Source organism: Berghia stephanieae, chromosome 1 (genome assembly GCF_034508935.2).
Source record: "Berghia stephanieae isolate SIO BIC M18660-M18661 chromosome 1, UCSD_Bste_1.3, whole genome shotgun sequence".
NCBI classification, from domain to species: domain Eukaryota; kingdom Metazoa; phylum Mollusca; class Gastropoda; order Nudibranchia; family Aeolidiidae; genus Berghia; species Berghia stephanieae.
The window spans coordinates 113,570,062-113,585,062 of NC_088360.1; the positions used below are offsets into that span (position 1 = coordinate 113,570,062).

Here is a 15,001-nt window from a genome sequence, read left to right on the forward strand (position 1 = left end):
CAGTTGTTATTTGTTTGTTGTTATCTCGACAAAGATAAATACCGTATTATATCAGTCTAACAAATACTAAAAAGCGAGCTGTAATGTCAGGAGGAGAAATGTTCTTTTTGTTTTGAGATTCCAGTAATCATTACTGTTCAATATAGGTCAAATAAATATATAATGATATCATATAGTTATTTATCATCGCAAACACTGTCCTCTTTTGAAACTTACTGAAGAGATAGTTCGGAGATGACGGCACTCAGGTCTTTGTTATTTTTTTTTTTTTTTTTTTGCCATCCGCGTTTATGAGTAATGCTCACTGAACTGTATTAACCTGACTATAAACGTTCATGGATACACCAAGGAATTTAACCAATGGAAACCGTACGGTGCTCTTATTGGCTAACCAACCAGCGGCCTCGATGAGAAAAATATCCGCCATTTTGATGTTGGCTGGGAATCGCGTTACTATAGTAAACAAGCGCTGATCGGCCGTTCATGAAAACAAGTTGCTGCTCGCTCGTTTAACTCAAAATTATTCAAAACGATCTCTCTAAAATGATATAAATGTGACTTCTTAAGGTTTTCTTCACGGTCAAAACCACACAACATTCTATTAATGATTACGTCCGAGGCAAAAAGGAATATTGACAGGTCGACCGAGAGTTGAACTCGTGAGACGACAAACATCAATGCGAAGTGTAGCGAGAGTCAAGCTATTGTTTGTCTTGTCCTATTCTATATAAAGAAAAGGATAAATAGTATAGCCTCGTGTGTGAGTGGCTGCGTGTCATAGTCTTGTTTTTAAATTGTTTCTGTTGTTTATGTGTGTAGTGATGACTCTCTCACACTCAATTTCAATGCCGAAAGAGGAATTCCCGCACACAAGAAAGGGGAATTGGGGTGGTATTTGGCATACATATTGTATAGTATCTAGTTCTAAATAGATAACTGATTAGAATTATATTATGATATATAAACACAATGCCAAATACAATTCCGAAGTTTCCTTATTTCAAATGAAGTAAAGCTCCAAAACCTAATGGTAGTGATTGTAGTACTGAGTGTTAGTGAGGTGATGTGGTGTTGGTGGTGGTTGTAGTTGTAGTTGTAGTAGTAATAGTGATGATGATGTGGTGGTGGTGATGATTGTAGTTGTAGTAGTAGTGGTAGTGATGATGATGTGGTGGTGGTTGTAGTAGTAGTGGTAATGGTAATGAAATGGTGGTGGTGGTGGTTGTAGTAGTAGTGGTCGTGATGGTGATGTGGTGCTGGTGTTTGTAGTAGTAGTGGTAATGATGCGGCTATGTGGTCTAGTAGTATGACACTCGCTTCCGGATCGGAAGGTCCTGGGTTCGAGCCTCGCGCTCGGCGCATAGTTGAGTCCTTGGAAAAGGCTCTTTACTCACATTCTCTCACCGTACTCAGGTGTAAAATGAGTATCTGGCCGTTAACAGAGATGTCTTTGTCCGAAAAATTGTAATATCGCCTAACAGGCGTCATGTCCCGTCCTACATGTTAAATGTTGAAAAGGGACCCCTTGTAAAGCGCTTTGAGCACATTTAGTAGATATTGCACTATATAAAGCTCAATTAAAAAAAAATATTTCAATGATGATGATATGGTGGTGGTGGTTGCAGTAGTAGTAGTGGTAGTGATGATAATGTGGTGGTGGTTGTAGTTGTAGTAGTAGTGGTAGTGATGATGATGTGGTTGTGGTGGTTGTAGTAGTAGTTGTAATGGTGATGATATGGTGGTAGTGGTGGTTGCAGTAGTAGTGGTAATGGTAATGATATGGTGGTAGTGGTGGTTGTAGTAGTATGGTAATGGTAATGATATGGTGGTGGTTGTAGTAGTAGTGGTCGTGATGACGATGTGGTTGTGGTGGTTGTAGTAGTAGTGGTAGTGATGCTATTGTGGTGGTGGTTGTAGTAGTTGAGGTAGTGATGTGGTGGTGGTTGTAGTAGTAGTGGTGGTGGTGGTTGTGGTAGTAGTGGTAATGATGATGATATGGTGGTGGTGGTTGCAGTAGTAGTGGTAGTGATGATGATGTGGTTGTGGTGATTGTAGTAGTGGTAGTGATGATGATGTTCTGGTGGTGGTGTAGTAGTAGTGGTAGTGATAATGATGTGGGGCTGGTGGTTGTAGTAGTAGTGTTAGTGATGATATTGTGGTGGTGGTTGTAGTAGTAGATGATGTGGTGGTTGGAAAACACATTACAGGTTATTATAATACATGATTACACACATTCTCTAACTTCATTTTTTGACAGCTTCGTTGTGCCATAAATATACGCAACAGTTCTGAAACATTTTATTGTGGATTTTGATATTGTTTGTTGTTTTTCTTGTGTCGTTATGTTGACATAGATACCGAATGAATGGTAATTACTACATTCTCAGCCAACAACAAAATGGCGCTGAATGCTTTCATTGGTGGACACTTTTTAGGCTTCGTACGTATTCTCATTCGTTTAATTCTATGGGATACACACAGTTTTGTGTGTTGGTCTGTCATACTGCTGGATGGCAATGTTATGAGCTTCTTAGCCAAGCGCATACTATCTATAGAAAAGAAGAAATAACATCAAGTCAAACACACCTCCTCGCATACGACAAAGCATTTGATTCAGTAGCTGTGCAGTTAAGCGGCTTGAAATTACGCAACACACCATCAACCACCTGCAAATCACACATTTTATATTAGTTCGGGTTTTCATAAACGGAGAGAGAGAGAGAGAGAGAGAGAGAGAGAGAGAGAGAGAGAGAGAGAGAGAGAGAGAGAGGACATGCTAGTAGTATAGTGATGCTAAGGAGAAATTGAGAAGAGCAATCGAGCGGAATAATGGAATAAGGATGAGAAAGAGCAAAAGAATAAGAATTTGAAACGCTTTAATTAGCGTGAAATTAAATCTGTTGCTAGAGATTGATACTCATAGTTAGTTAAAAGGTTTTATGTATAGAGATAATAATTTTAGGGTTCGGATCCTATAGACCACTGGAATAGTTTGTTAAAGGCTGCTGTTGTAGTAAATCAATAGAGTTGTATTGTATCGATTGACAGATAACATTAATGGATGGAAATAGTTATACTTGGATTGAACGGTGATAGCGCACAGCGTCTTGCGTTCAAATCCTAAAATCTTCGTTTAAAAAAACGTATCGTTTAAATGGTCTCCGATTCTATCACACATTAAGGTGTTCTCGAGTCTGGCTCGGTGTTGAAACCTCGTAATAGGCTCTTTACTCACATTCTCCTAATGTACTCAGGATAAAACGAGTACCTGGTCTTTGACAGCGTTGTCTGAAAAAAAAAATTTGTAATATCGCCTAACATGTCTCGTTCTATATGATTCGTTTTGTTCTTCGCCAGCGATCCGTTTTAAAGCGCTTTGAACCTCTTTAGTGGATATTGCGCATTTTAAAATAGTTCCCAAGCTTGTCCAATGATGCGACCGTAAAGAAAATTTATCCACCAAACGACGAAGAGATAAATCAAAGATAGTACAGGGTGTAACAAATACATTCGTTTCGTTTCAAGAAGTGAACTCAACACTGAAATTATGATGAACACTTTTTATTCGATTCAGGTTATTGTTAATAGAAAAACAGATTAAAGTAGGTACCAAGTCAGTCAAATCCCCTTTCTTCATATTCTCCTCCTCTCTTTGAAAATGGATTTTAGAATCGATGATACCAAACGACTATTTTTCGAATTAACAAATTATGATCTGGACTTAATAAACCGTAATCACAGACACGTTAATTGCATTGTCCTGATTTGGTGATGTCTGTGAATCTTAAATACAAAAATGTCCGAAATAACACGATGTCACGCACTTAATATTACTCGCGGTAATCAATGTTGATATATTTTTAAAATAATCATAGGTTCAAACTGACTTAAAATATGTGTAATATCTCTATACAGATTTGATCCTGAGAAGTTTTGTTTAACGCCTTACCACTTATCAACGAAAGGGATCACCATATGAAATCGACACATGGTTAATTGGTGAATAAAGCAACAAAGTGTCTGTTTGCTGTCACCCTTGTCCTCTCAAACAATCAATTTTAAAGAATTATGTAGTTTTTCCAGTGATTCTAATGTATGGTTGTGTTGTTTTTTGTTTTTTTTTCTTGGGTCATTTTTCTAAAGCGGGTCTTGTAGTTTGTAATTTCCGTCTTAAAAGCCATTTGCTTAAAAAAATTGTAATAAGACGACGGAGAATTTTATTTAATGCAATTAAAGTAGGTAGTGTTCTTGTCTAGGTTTGGTAAAATAAATGAGATGACGTCATACACTTAATACAATCCCCGTAGACAATGATGATATTGTAGAAACCTCCGGTATAGAGATTAGAACATGAATTCGAAATCAAGGCGTTTTGGTATGGTAGTTAGACAATCTATCCATCGACCAATGAAAGCCTCTTCACTATGTGAATAAGACTAGTAGATGAGTGCAATAGCAATACCTTGGAGGTGAATGTTTTGATTGAAATTTCACGTAGGATCAATTAAATAGAAATACGACCGATAAGCAATGTCCATGTGTCCACACGAGTTAAACCCAATATCATGTTTTACAGTCATATTCTCTTTACCCAATAGGTATCATTTTTGGAAACATTTTGATTGGGTTAATGGAAAATTTACATCTGAATCAAAACTAAACAGAATTGATGACAAAAGCTTTTATAAAACCCCAACAACTTTTAACACACGGACTTATTTAACTGTGACTGCTTTTTAATAAAAATATTCTTGTCTGACATAATACTTGTACCCGTCATTTTCAACATGCGGCGGGTTTCATGTTTTGTATCATGGACTTGAATTTTTTTTCGCAGCAAGAAATAAATAAATGAAACACAACAATCATTACAATACACAATATTGATTGATCAAGTACTTAATACAATAACATGTCCTTGCTAAGTTACTCACTTCATGAAATAGATTTTGATGAAAAAAAATGAAAAGACAATTCCATCACTGCATGTCCTATATTATGGTTATCATCATACCAACAAGGGAGCGTTCACATATTACGTCATCAGCTAGGGGGGGGGGGGAGGGGGGGTCTACCAAATGTTGACATGTGTTGACATGGAGGAGGGGGGGGGGGGGTCAGACCCAAGATGATGTCATCAAAACATAGGCAAATTAGGCCTATTTTATTAAATGCAAGAGCTTCAAAAATGGCATTCCAAATAAATTAGACATGTCGATGGGAAGCGCCATGTGAACACTGTGCCAGTAAAGCTATGTAGACCTCAACATGATCTCAGGAAAAAGCATGATGATGCTCACTTCGCCATGGCCGCTGTAAAGCATGCTCACGAACTCGCTGCTCTATTTGGGAAGAAGCATGTTTTTTACTTGTCACAAGATGATAAAGCGAGAGTACCACTAGGTCTTCCGATCTCAAATAAAAAACAAACAGCAATCCTCATGCATATGGAGTATAAAGTAAGACTTCCTGACCATGATTTTCCAATTGGTGAAAGACATAAACTAATACCATCAGTTTATGCTGGATGTTCCCTGAAAGAGGATGGAACCATTGGTTACAGTGGTCCGACGTATGTAGCAATCCGCAGTGGCAAGCACGACAGCAGTAGCGCTCTCTCCCATGCTGAAGATTTCGATGCAGTCTTGAATTTAGAAGAATTCGACGTCATCAGCAAAGTTAATGACAAATCAAACCCCTAGTATTTGTTTCAGTGGATGGTGGTCCAGATGAGGCTCCAAAAAACGGACAGACACTCGCTGATTGGGAGAGACATTTCAAGGCGCTGGATATTGATGCTGTATTTGTCTTTACACACACTCCAGGTTTCAGTGCTTATAATGAGGTGGAAAAAAGAATGGCACCGCTTTCAAAGGATACAGCATCTGTCATCTTACCATTTGATATTCATGGACGTCATCTTGATGGAAGCAACAAGACTGTTGATGTTGATCTGGAAAAAAGGAACTTTGAAGCTGCTGGAAAAATATTAGCCAATATTTGGTCCGAGTCGATAATAGATGGATACCCAGTAGTTAGAAAATTCATCCCTCCACCTGAAAATCCAAGACCCAAACTTCAATTTCAAGAAACAGATGATTGGAAGATAAAACACATTCGTCAATCCCAATATCTGCTGCAAATAGTGAAATGCAGTGACAACTCATGCTGCAAACCTTGGCGTAATAACTATTCATCTTTTTTTCCAGAGCGTTTTCTGCCACCACCTGTACCACTTGCTTCATGTGATGATGGTTTGGAGATAGGCAATAATGGAAGATTTGGAAGCCTATTTCAAAGTTTGTTCCTTTCAAAACAGCTAAAGATAAATTGCTATGATGAGTATTGCCCATCTCTCAAGAAACAAGATGGGAAAGGGGTATCACTTCTCAAAAGGCGAACTTGCCCTAAATGTTCATTGTATCACTCCTCGATCACAGCAATGAAAGACCATTCACGAAAATGCGGCATACAAGAAGAACAGCAAATGGGAGAAAGTGATGACGATGAAGATGAAATTGATGATACTATTTATAGTACATTGCCAGAGGTCCAAGGCAGAAACATTTTTGAATCAATTAATTTTATGTTTGGAAATTGAAACAGAAATTCATTCCACTAAAAGACTAATATGCTATAAAATAATTTGCCTCCTATACTATTTTAAATTACACTTTCTGAAATTTTTTTAATAGCACCTGCACCAAGTAGCCTAATTTAAATAATGTTTGTAAATTTAAATTTTATGTCCCCATTGTATCGTAAAACATAAATTATCAACAGTTTCTGAAATTAATAAAATGTCTGAATGTGTTTTTATCAAACGTTGATAATCAATGTTTATGGTTTGAAAAATGAATAATAAATATTGTGAAATTAAAGTTATCTTTTAGTTTTTATTAAATTAGATGACGTCATCATCTGTTGGGGGAGGGGGGGGGGGTCAGGTCAATGATGACAAGTGATGACTTGGGGGAGGGGGGGGGGGGTCTAAAAAGAGCAAATTTTTGATGACGTAATATGTGAATGCTCCCCAAGACATAACCTAATTGAAAATGTAACAAAAGTTTTGTGTAGGAATAGTAAATTTTATGAACCAGGTATACATTATCTCTATTTATGACATTAAACCATGAATGTTTTTAACGCACATTTTCAGGGTTTGACGCTATATTTACTGTACTTCTCCAGTAACATTGTCGAAGTTTTTAGATTTTTGATACCACATACACTTTTAGATAACAGCAGGTGTTTTTTCCTCAAATTTTATCGATCTGAGCAGATAATAATATATTTTATCCCAGTGAAACGTTGTCCTAACAGCTGCTATATTTTTTTAAAGATGATAACCCAAATGATCAATAACACCCAGTGTGTAAGACGTAGACGTGCAGTCTTTTAGGCGGTAGTGTAATATCATACAAAAACATCTGTCAAATGCGTAGTAATACCTTAATGGCGATATACAAGACGGTCAAAATTTATTAAATAAAATTTTTGAGGACAGAATGTATCAATTGAACCTAAGAAATTTTTTTTTAAGCCAAAATGTGTGTGATGTAATTGTTTTTTTTAGCTAAAATTTATAAAATATAAGCTTGATAGCAAAATGTTTTCTAACCAAAACATTTGAAGTAAAAAAATGTTGGCTAAAAATGTGAAGTTAAAGTTTTCTTATCAACATTTGGGAAGTAATCATTTTCAGGTCGAAGTTTATGAAATACAAACTGTATGACGAAAATGTATGAAACTAAAGTTTTTTGATCAAAATAGTAAGAAAAAGGAAAAGTGTCTGGTGAAAAAATATAAAATAAAAATTAAAAGTCTTGTGGTCAAAATGTTCTCTGGTCAAAATGAGTGAAGTAAAACTGTCATCTGCATTTTTTGCGGCCGCAAATATCAGGGCGAACCGCAAATTTTGGCAAATCGTGGCAAATTTTGGGAAAATTGGCAAATCGCGTGGCAAATTTGGGGGGGGGGGGGGGGGGGGGGGGGGAAAGAAGCGAAAACAAAATAACGAGAAAAAAAGGTGAGAAACTTGAGAAATGTTGCAGCTTTGCCTGGGCCCAAACCAAGGGAAGCTACTCTCTACGGATAATAATCTTTTTAAAATCTTTGTAACAACGCTATTGTGTAAATTAATAAATGTAGCCTCCTTAAATGTAATAAATTGTCTTTTATATATATTTTTTTCTGTATCGCGTTTTAATTTTTACTGAAACGCTTAGTTCTCCTCAGCAAATTTTTTGGCAAATGTTGGTCTTTTTGGCAAATTTTGGGGGGTTTTTTGGCAACTTTTGGCAAATTTTAGGTCCCAAAAAATGCAGATGACAGGTAAAAGATTTTTTGACCAAAATTTATAAAATAAAAGTATGCGTGTAGAAATCTACGAAATGAATACTTTCTATCCAAAATCTATGCAATGAAATGTTTTTAGACCAAAATGTTTGTAGTAGTAGTTTCTGGATAAAGTTTATGAACAAAGTATTATTTCTAACAAAAATATATGAAGCAATAATTTTCCGACCAAATTGTCTGAAATTGACGTTTTCCAATCAAAATGTGAAAAGTAATAACGCTCTGCATCTGACCCAATAATGAAATGAAAATGTGTGAAGTAAAAGTTTTCTGGCTAAAAATTGTATGAACGTTTGTCCGCAAAAATATATGAATGTTTTCAGGCCTAATATATGAAGTAAACAATGTTTTAGGGGGTCAAAATTTATATAATTAGAATATTCTTTTGACAAAATTGTAGGAACGTCAAAACCACTGAAACAAAAGTTTTCATGATAAATTGTATTAACAAAATTTTCCAGGCCCAATTTTGTGAAGTAACATTTGTCTGACCAAAAGATGTAAAGTAAACTTTTTCTGACCAAAATGTGAGAAAATAATTTTTTTTCTACTAGAACTTCATAAGGTAAATTAAACTTTTTTTGGACAAAAGGTGTATAGTAATAGTTTTTCTGTAAATGTATTGTATCATAAATTATTGAAACCGTTACAAAATAAAATACTTTTCCATGTCTTTCGCTTTTTGATGCTTTCTCGGGGTTTTGACAAAGGCAGAAAGTTTTGAATTTTCAAAGTGCTGACTACTTACCCTGCAGAATTACCCTCGACAGAGTAGAGGCATAGCAGATATGACTGGTGATCCTATATTATCACAGACAGAAGCAGAGATGTCCTACAATTGTTGTAGAGGTGCGATGTCGGATACGACAACCAAAGTTTTGCCATAATTTTCAATTTTATTTTGTTACCATTAAAGTATAACGTTTTTAGTCTTCCGTCTAAAATTATCAATGACATGATTAACGTCGATCCCACAAAGGTTATGAGTAAACCTTTGTTCTTCTCCCTGGCAGGGACCAAATAGCCTCAACTACAGGCGTGTGGGCTATCCTTGAACAAGACAGTTCAAACCCTAGTTAAATCCAATAAAAAATACTCCTTACAAAACCTAAATGGTTTTGGAAGAGGTTATTCAAAACCTGCATTTGAAGTTCAATCCTCTCTGTTTCACTCTTTTAGCTCCGAAAGTAGATGGAATCATTTCGTAGTTTAGTAAACCAAAGCCAAAATCAAAACCAAAACCAAGGTCAATGTCACCCAAAAGATAAGATAAGGGATATGAAATAGAAATCTCACCAAAACGTGTAAGATTCGACCTATTTCCAATGAAAAAAGTTTACCAAACCTGCATTGGAATTGCAACCCTCTATTTTTCGCTGTTTTAGCTCCAAAGGTCGCTTGAATTACTTAGTAGTTTAGTAAACCAAAACCAAAACCAAAACCAACCCAAAAGATAAAATTAGGGTAATAAATTGCTAGACGTCGACCCAAAATGAGTGAAGTAAAAGTTTTTTCGCCAAATATAGGAAACAAAAGTGATCTGACAAAAATGCCAAAATGGAAGTTTTCTCACCAATTACGTGTGAAGTAAAAATTTTGTGACTAGAAAATTGTAGGGTTAGAGTATAAGTTTTCTGGTCAAAATTTATGAAATAAGACTTCTGTTCAAAATCTATGAAATTTAGTTTTAAAATGAAAAAGAATTAATGAAATGAAGGCTGTACACGCGAAAATGTATGAGAAAAAATATTCTGGTCAAAATGTTTGAAATTAAAGTTTTTAGGATAAATTTTATGGCGTAATATTTTATATCTGAATAATATATATATATATATATATATATATATATATATATATATATATATATATATATATATATATATAAATATATATATATATATATATATATATATATATATATGTACATAACGTTTATAGCTAAATTTTATGAACTAGGTTTTTTTTTTTTTTTTTGTTGCTTTTTTTTTTTTTACCCTAATGTGTGAAGTAAAAGTTTTGGGCCAAAAAAATATTGTAAAGTAAAAGCAAAAGTTTTTCTGGCCAAAATGTGTACAATAAAAAATTCCTGGCCAAAATTGATGAAATGAAAATTTTTTGTCCATATAATGTATGAAACGTTATCTTTCTGGTCAAAATGCATGAAGTAACGGTTTTCCGGGTAAAACACATGAATTAAAAGTTTGCTTGCAAAAATGTATACAATAAAAGTTTTCTGGCTAAAGTATATGAAGTAACATTTTTCTGGCTAAAATGTACGATGTAGCGGTTTTCAGGCCAAAATGTGTGAAGTTAAAGTTTCACAGCCCGAAATGTGTTATATAAAATATCAGTCAAAAAACCTGTGAAATAAAAATTTTAGGGTCAAAATTTAGGAAATTAAAGTTTTCTAGCCAAAATGTATGAAATGTAAGGTTTTTCACCAAAATGTGTATAGTAGAAATTTGTTGCTATGATAAAATCAATGTTTTGTGTGTGTGTGTGTGTGTGTGTGTGTGTGTGTGTGTGTGTGTGTTTCCCCCAAAATTATGAAATGCACGTGTTCTCCTCCTCAACGCAAAACAATTTCTGGTCAAAATTATAAAATAACTGTTTTCAAGCCAAAATTTATATGTTTTTGTTTGTTTTTAAGGGTCTTACGGCGCATGTTACACATTAAGGTCATATCAGCGTCCAAGAATAATACAGACAAAGGGGAATTGGTTCAAATAGGGAACAGACGTAGATTCCAAGAGCTCACTATCAGTGTACTTAGTTTGAGATCACCTAAAAATCCTATCCAGACACAAGCACAGGTCCCCACGAAGAGGAATACACTCAAATGCATACAAATCATATATAATACATTTAATACAAAATACATTTAATACAAAACACAATACAGTGCATAACAGAGAGATGATTTACAAGGAAAGAAATATCTCCCAAAACTAACTACATATTTGACTGTTTCCCTCCCAGCCAGGGTGTCCGGCCAAGGCCAGGACAAAACCAAGTAATCTCAATGCAAGAAAAAGACAGAAAGCATGTTGGAAAAAAGTGACATAGGGGGATAGAAGACACAACATTTACCTCCCTGCCCACTATGGGAGGTCAGGAACCCCATCCAGCAAAATATATAAATTGAAAGTTTTCTGACCAATGTGGTTACTTGAAGTAATATATATTTTGGTCAAAATAATTGAAGTAAAAGTTTTCTGGCAAAATATATATGAAATGAAAGTTTTCTGGTCGATATATTATGTGAGATAAAAGTTTTCTTGTCAATATGTGTTTAGGAATATTTTGATGACAAGATTAATGGGGGGTTTTTTTACCCAAATTTATGAAAAGAAAGTTTTCTAACCCCAAAAGGCGAAGAGAAATCTTTTTCTAGTCAAATCGTATAACATCAGTTTTCTGACCAAAATGTTTGAAATGAAAGTTTTCTAGTCAAAATATTTGAAGCCAAAGTTTGCTGGGTTTTAAAAAAATTATTTTACTGTTTCTTTCGAAATATGTCTATTTATATATTTATATATTTATTTTTCATTTGTTTTTGTTTTGTTTTGATTTTTCTTTTGTCCCAAAATACATAAAGTAAAAGTTATCTGGTCAAAATATATGAATTTTTAAAAAAAATCTGATTGAAGTACGTGAAATAAACTTTTCTGGTCAAAATGTCTGAAGTAAACATTTTCTGATTGAAATTTAGGAAATCACAATTTTCTGGTTAAAATTTCGATTTTTTTTTCTGGGCAGCATTTCTAAAATAAAAGTCTTTCTGATGTTAAGTCTAAGTTTTCTGGCCAAAATCTTTCAACTAAAACTTTTCTAATTAAATTGTCTGAAATAGAAACTTGTAGCCTAATATTTAAAGTGAAAGTTTTCTGATAGAAATGTGTAAAGTAAACATTTTTATGGTCAAAAGTTATGTCTAAAATTTATGAAATTTAGTTTTTCAGTCCAAACTGCGTGAAGTGAAATAATTCTGACTCCGATTAATGACCAAATTTCTTATATTTATATATATACGACATATTGTTTAGGTTACTAGCGATTTTTGATGTTTTTTAAAATAAAACAGGCGGTTTCAAATGATCTTTAAGAAACTCTCTTGACCTCCTTAACCGACCGCCTGTTTTATTAAAGGCTACGCTTATTTGTACTACCACTGCAAATAACGCCAGAGCTTATTTGTACTCTTACTAAAAATATAACATTTTATACGGATAGAACTGCAATATACAATGAATTATCTGGAAGTCAAAAAGTGAACACTTCATCTCATCACAATCACATTCTATTATTACAAGTTGATTTTGACGGACTTCGGTAATTCTTCACTCTTTTCAAGTCACAGAATACTCAGTTTACAAGGTAAGCATACGAAATGCACATTTTAATTCATTTCTTATTTTTATAACTAAACATGCTTTGGGGTTGTGTGTTTGTTGATTGTGCATCAGCTGACGACACATTTGTCGCTACCGCGAATTACTTAACTTTATTACTTTATTTTGTGAAAAATAACAATAACAGGGCTTTTAAAAAATTAAAATACTAATCCCCCCCCCCCCCCCAAATAATTTAAATCAGCCTTCCATGTCAGGCGATTATAACCAGGTGTTTCAATGTTCGATCCCCAGTCAAAAGGTTGCTAATTTTATCAAGATCAAGAGGTTTCGAGTACTCAGGACATTCCAGGCTCAGGGTCCTTAAAAAAAATTCTTTTCATTCAGTTATTGTTATTATCTTTATTATGGCCGACACAGCATGCATCGTCCATACTTTTTCAAAACTTTTTTTTTGGGGGGGGGGGGGGGGGGGGCTGTTTTTTTATATCGGAAAATTGGGTTTTGTATGTTATGTTCATGGAGAGAGAGAGAGAGAGAGAGAGTAATATTTTATAATGATAAGATATCTGTAGTGGTAGTATTATTAGTAGTTTTGAAATGCCTATGATGATGACAATGTGAGATAATTATATTAGTGTGATTATTTTTATCATATTTTTAAAAATTACGTACGGCTATGTCGTAGTGGTATGACACTCGCTTTTGGACCGGAAGGTCCTGGGCTCGAGCCTCGCTCGGCGCATAGTTGAGCCCTTGGAAAAGGCACTTTGCTCACTTTCTCTCACCGGACTCAGTTGTAAAATGTGTACTTGGCCGTTAACTGCGTTGTCTCTGTCCGAAGAAATTGTAATATCGCCTAACAGACGTTATGTCCCGTTCAACATGCGAAGCGTTGCTGTCATAAACTTTAGCATTGGCATGTATGTGCCTATTTCGCTGTAGTGAATTTAATTTAATTTTTTGTTTTCATCGACAGCTAACATGAAAGAACACTGTTGACGTTACTGGTGTCCTGACAATCCATAAAGATGCTGGCTCAAGGGCTATTCTGGCAAGGTGTGTTGAGGCAAACCTTTGCCTGTGGCAAAACTCATCAATCAGCAAACCATCATCTAGGCCAGCAGACCAGAGTGTCTGCATGCACTTTTTGACAATGGTTAGTAATGTTTTCAAATCTCCATAGCGCCTTTACATTTTTTATTGGTGATCAATAAAATAAATGCTCATTTTTCTAAATGAAAATGGCAAAGCATCATTTGAATTGAATTACTACTGAATGTATTAACTTAACGACAGACTATAGTTTGTTGCCAAGAGTTTTGTTCTATGGATGTAAAACCAATGAAATTTCAAGTGTGTTGGTGTGAATAATGATCATTTTTTAAAAATTGCTATGTCTTTGACAAATGCATTTTATGACAATAATGCCATTTCCAAAAATTGCTAATGAAATGTGTCTCTTTTTTATTTCAATTTTTCCATCCAGAGCAGGATCAACCCTCTTTGTGGAACTACAAAAAAAGTGGTGGCAAACAAGTAGTGTTGACTTTTTCTGTATTGAGGCGAAAGAGATTTTTATTCCAAGGGTTTGGGAAAGCAAATTTCTTTTTATTCAGAGCTAGTGCACTATTTAACTGTTTTATTGTCTAGAATAGAATTGATTTTGCAGTTCAACTTGACTAGATATCTAATTTTATATGACTTGTCTCTCAAGTAGAATAAAAAAATGAAAAATGAGGAAGCGTGCCATATTATATTTGAAAAATCTTTTTTAATATTTAGAAATCATCTGTAAAACCCTATTGTAACAGTAAAAAATTAGGTTTTGTGATTATTGATGAATTCATAAGGGATGACATCATATTTGACCACAAAATTTTTTTTATCTTGGGCGTAAAAAAATTTAAAATTTTTCAGCTTTTTTTTTTTTTTAAGGGGGGATGGGGTAGTTTAAAACCCATTATAATTTTTTTTTAGACTTAGATCAAACTCAAAATTTTCGTTTTTTGTCCTATTACGGTCATATTTTGAAAGTTTTATAGATCATTTCTTTTAGTTTTTCTGCAAAATTTTGCCCTTTTTAACCTTTTTTGTCAAATTATAGAAAAAGCTTGCGCTTTCTCAAAAGTTGTTTTATGTCATTTGTCTGATTTTCTAGCAATCCCACCCTTTGTCATTTTCCTTTAAATAAATTATTTAAATTTTTTTAGAACTTTTCAAAGATGTGTTTTTCAACATGATGTAAGTGTTTGGGGGTAAATTAAAATTTAGCAATTTTATAAAATTTT

General features: G+C 34.3%; 1 long non-coding RNA gene across 1 annotated transcript; it reads left to right on the forward strand.

Moving 5' to 3' along the window:
* The first annotated feature begins 12,530 nt into the window (after positions 1-12,530).
* On the forward strand, positions 12,531-14,421 carry LOC144962778 (uncharacterized). The gene is made up of 3 exons (XR_013643525.1): positions 12,531-12,735; positions 13,690-13,869; positions 14,200-14,421. It is a non-coding gene; the product is annotated as an uncharacterized LOC144962778 (long non-coding RNA).
* Positions 14,422-15,001: the final 580 nt, after the last annotated feature.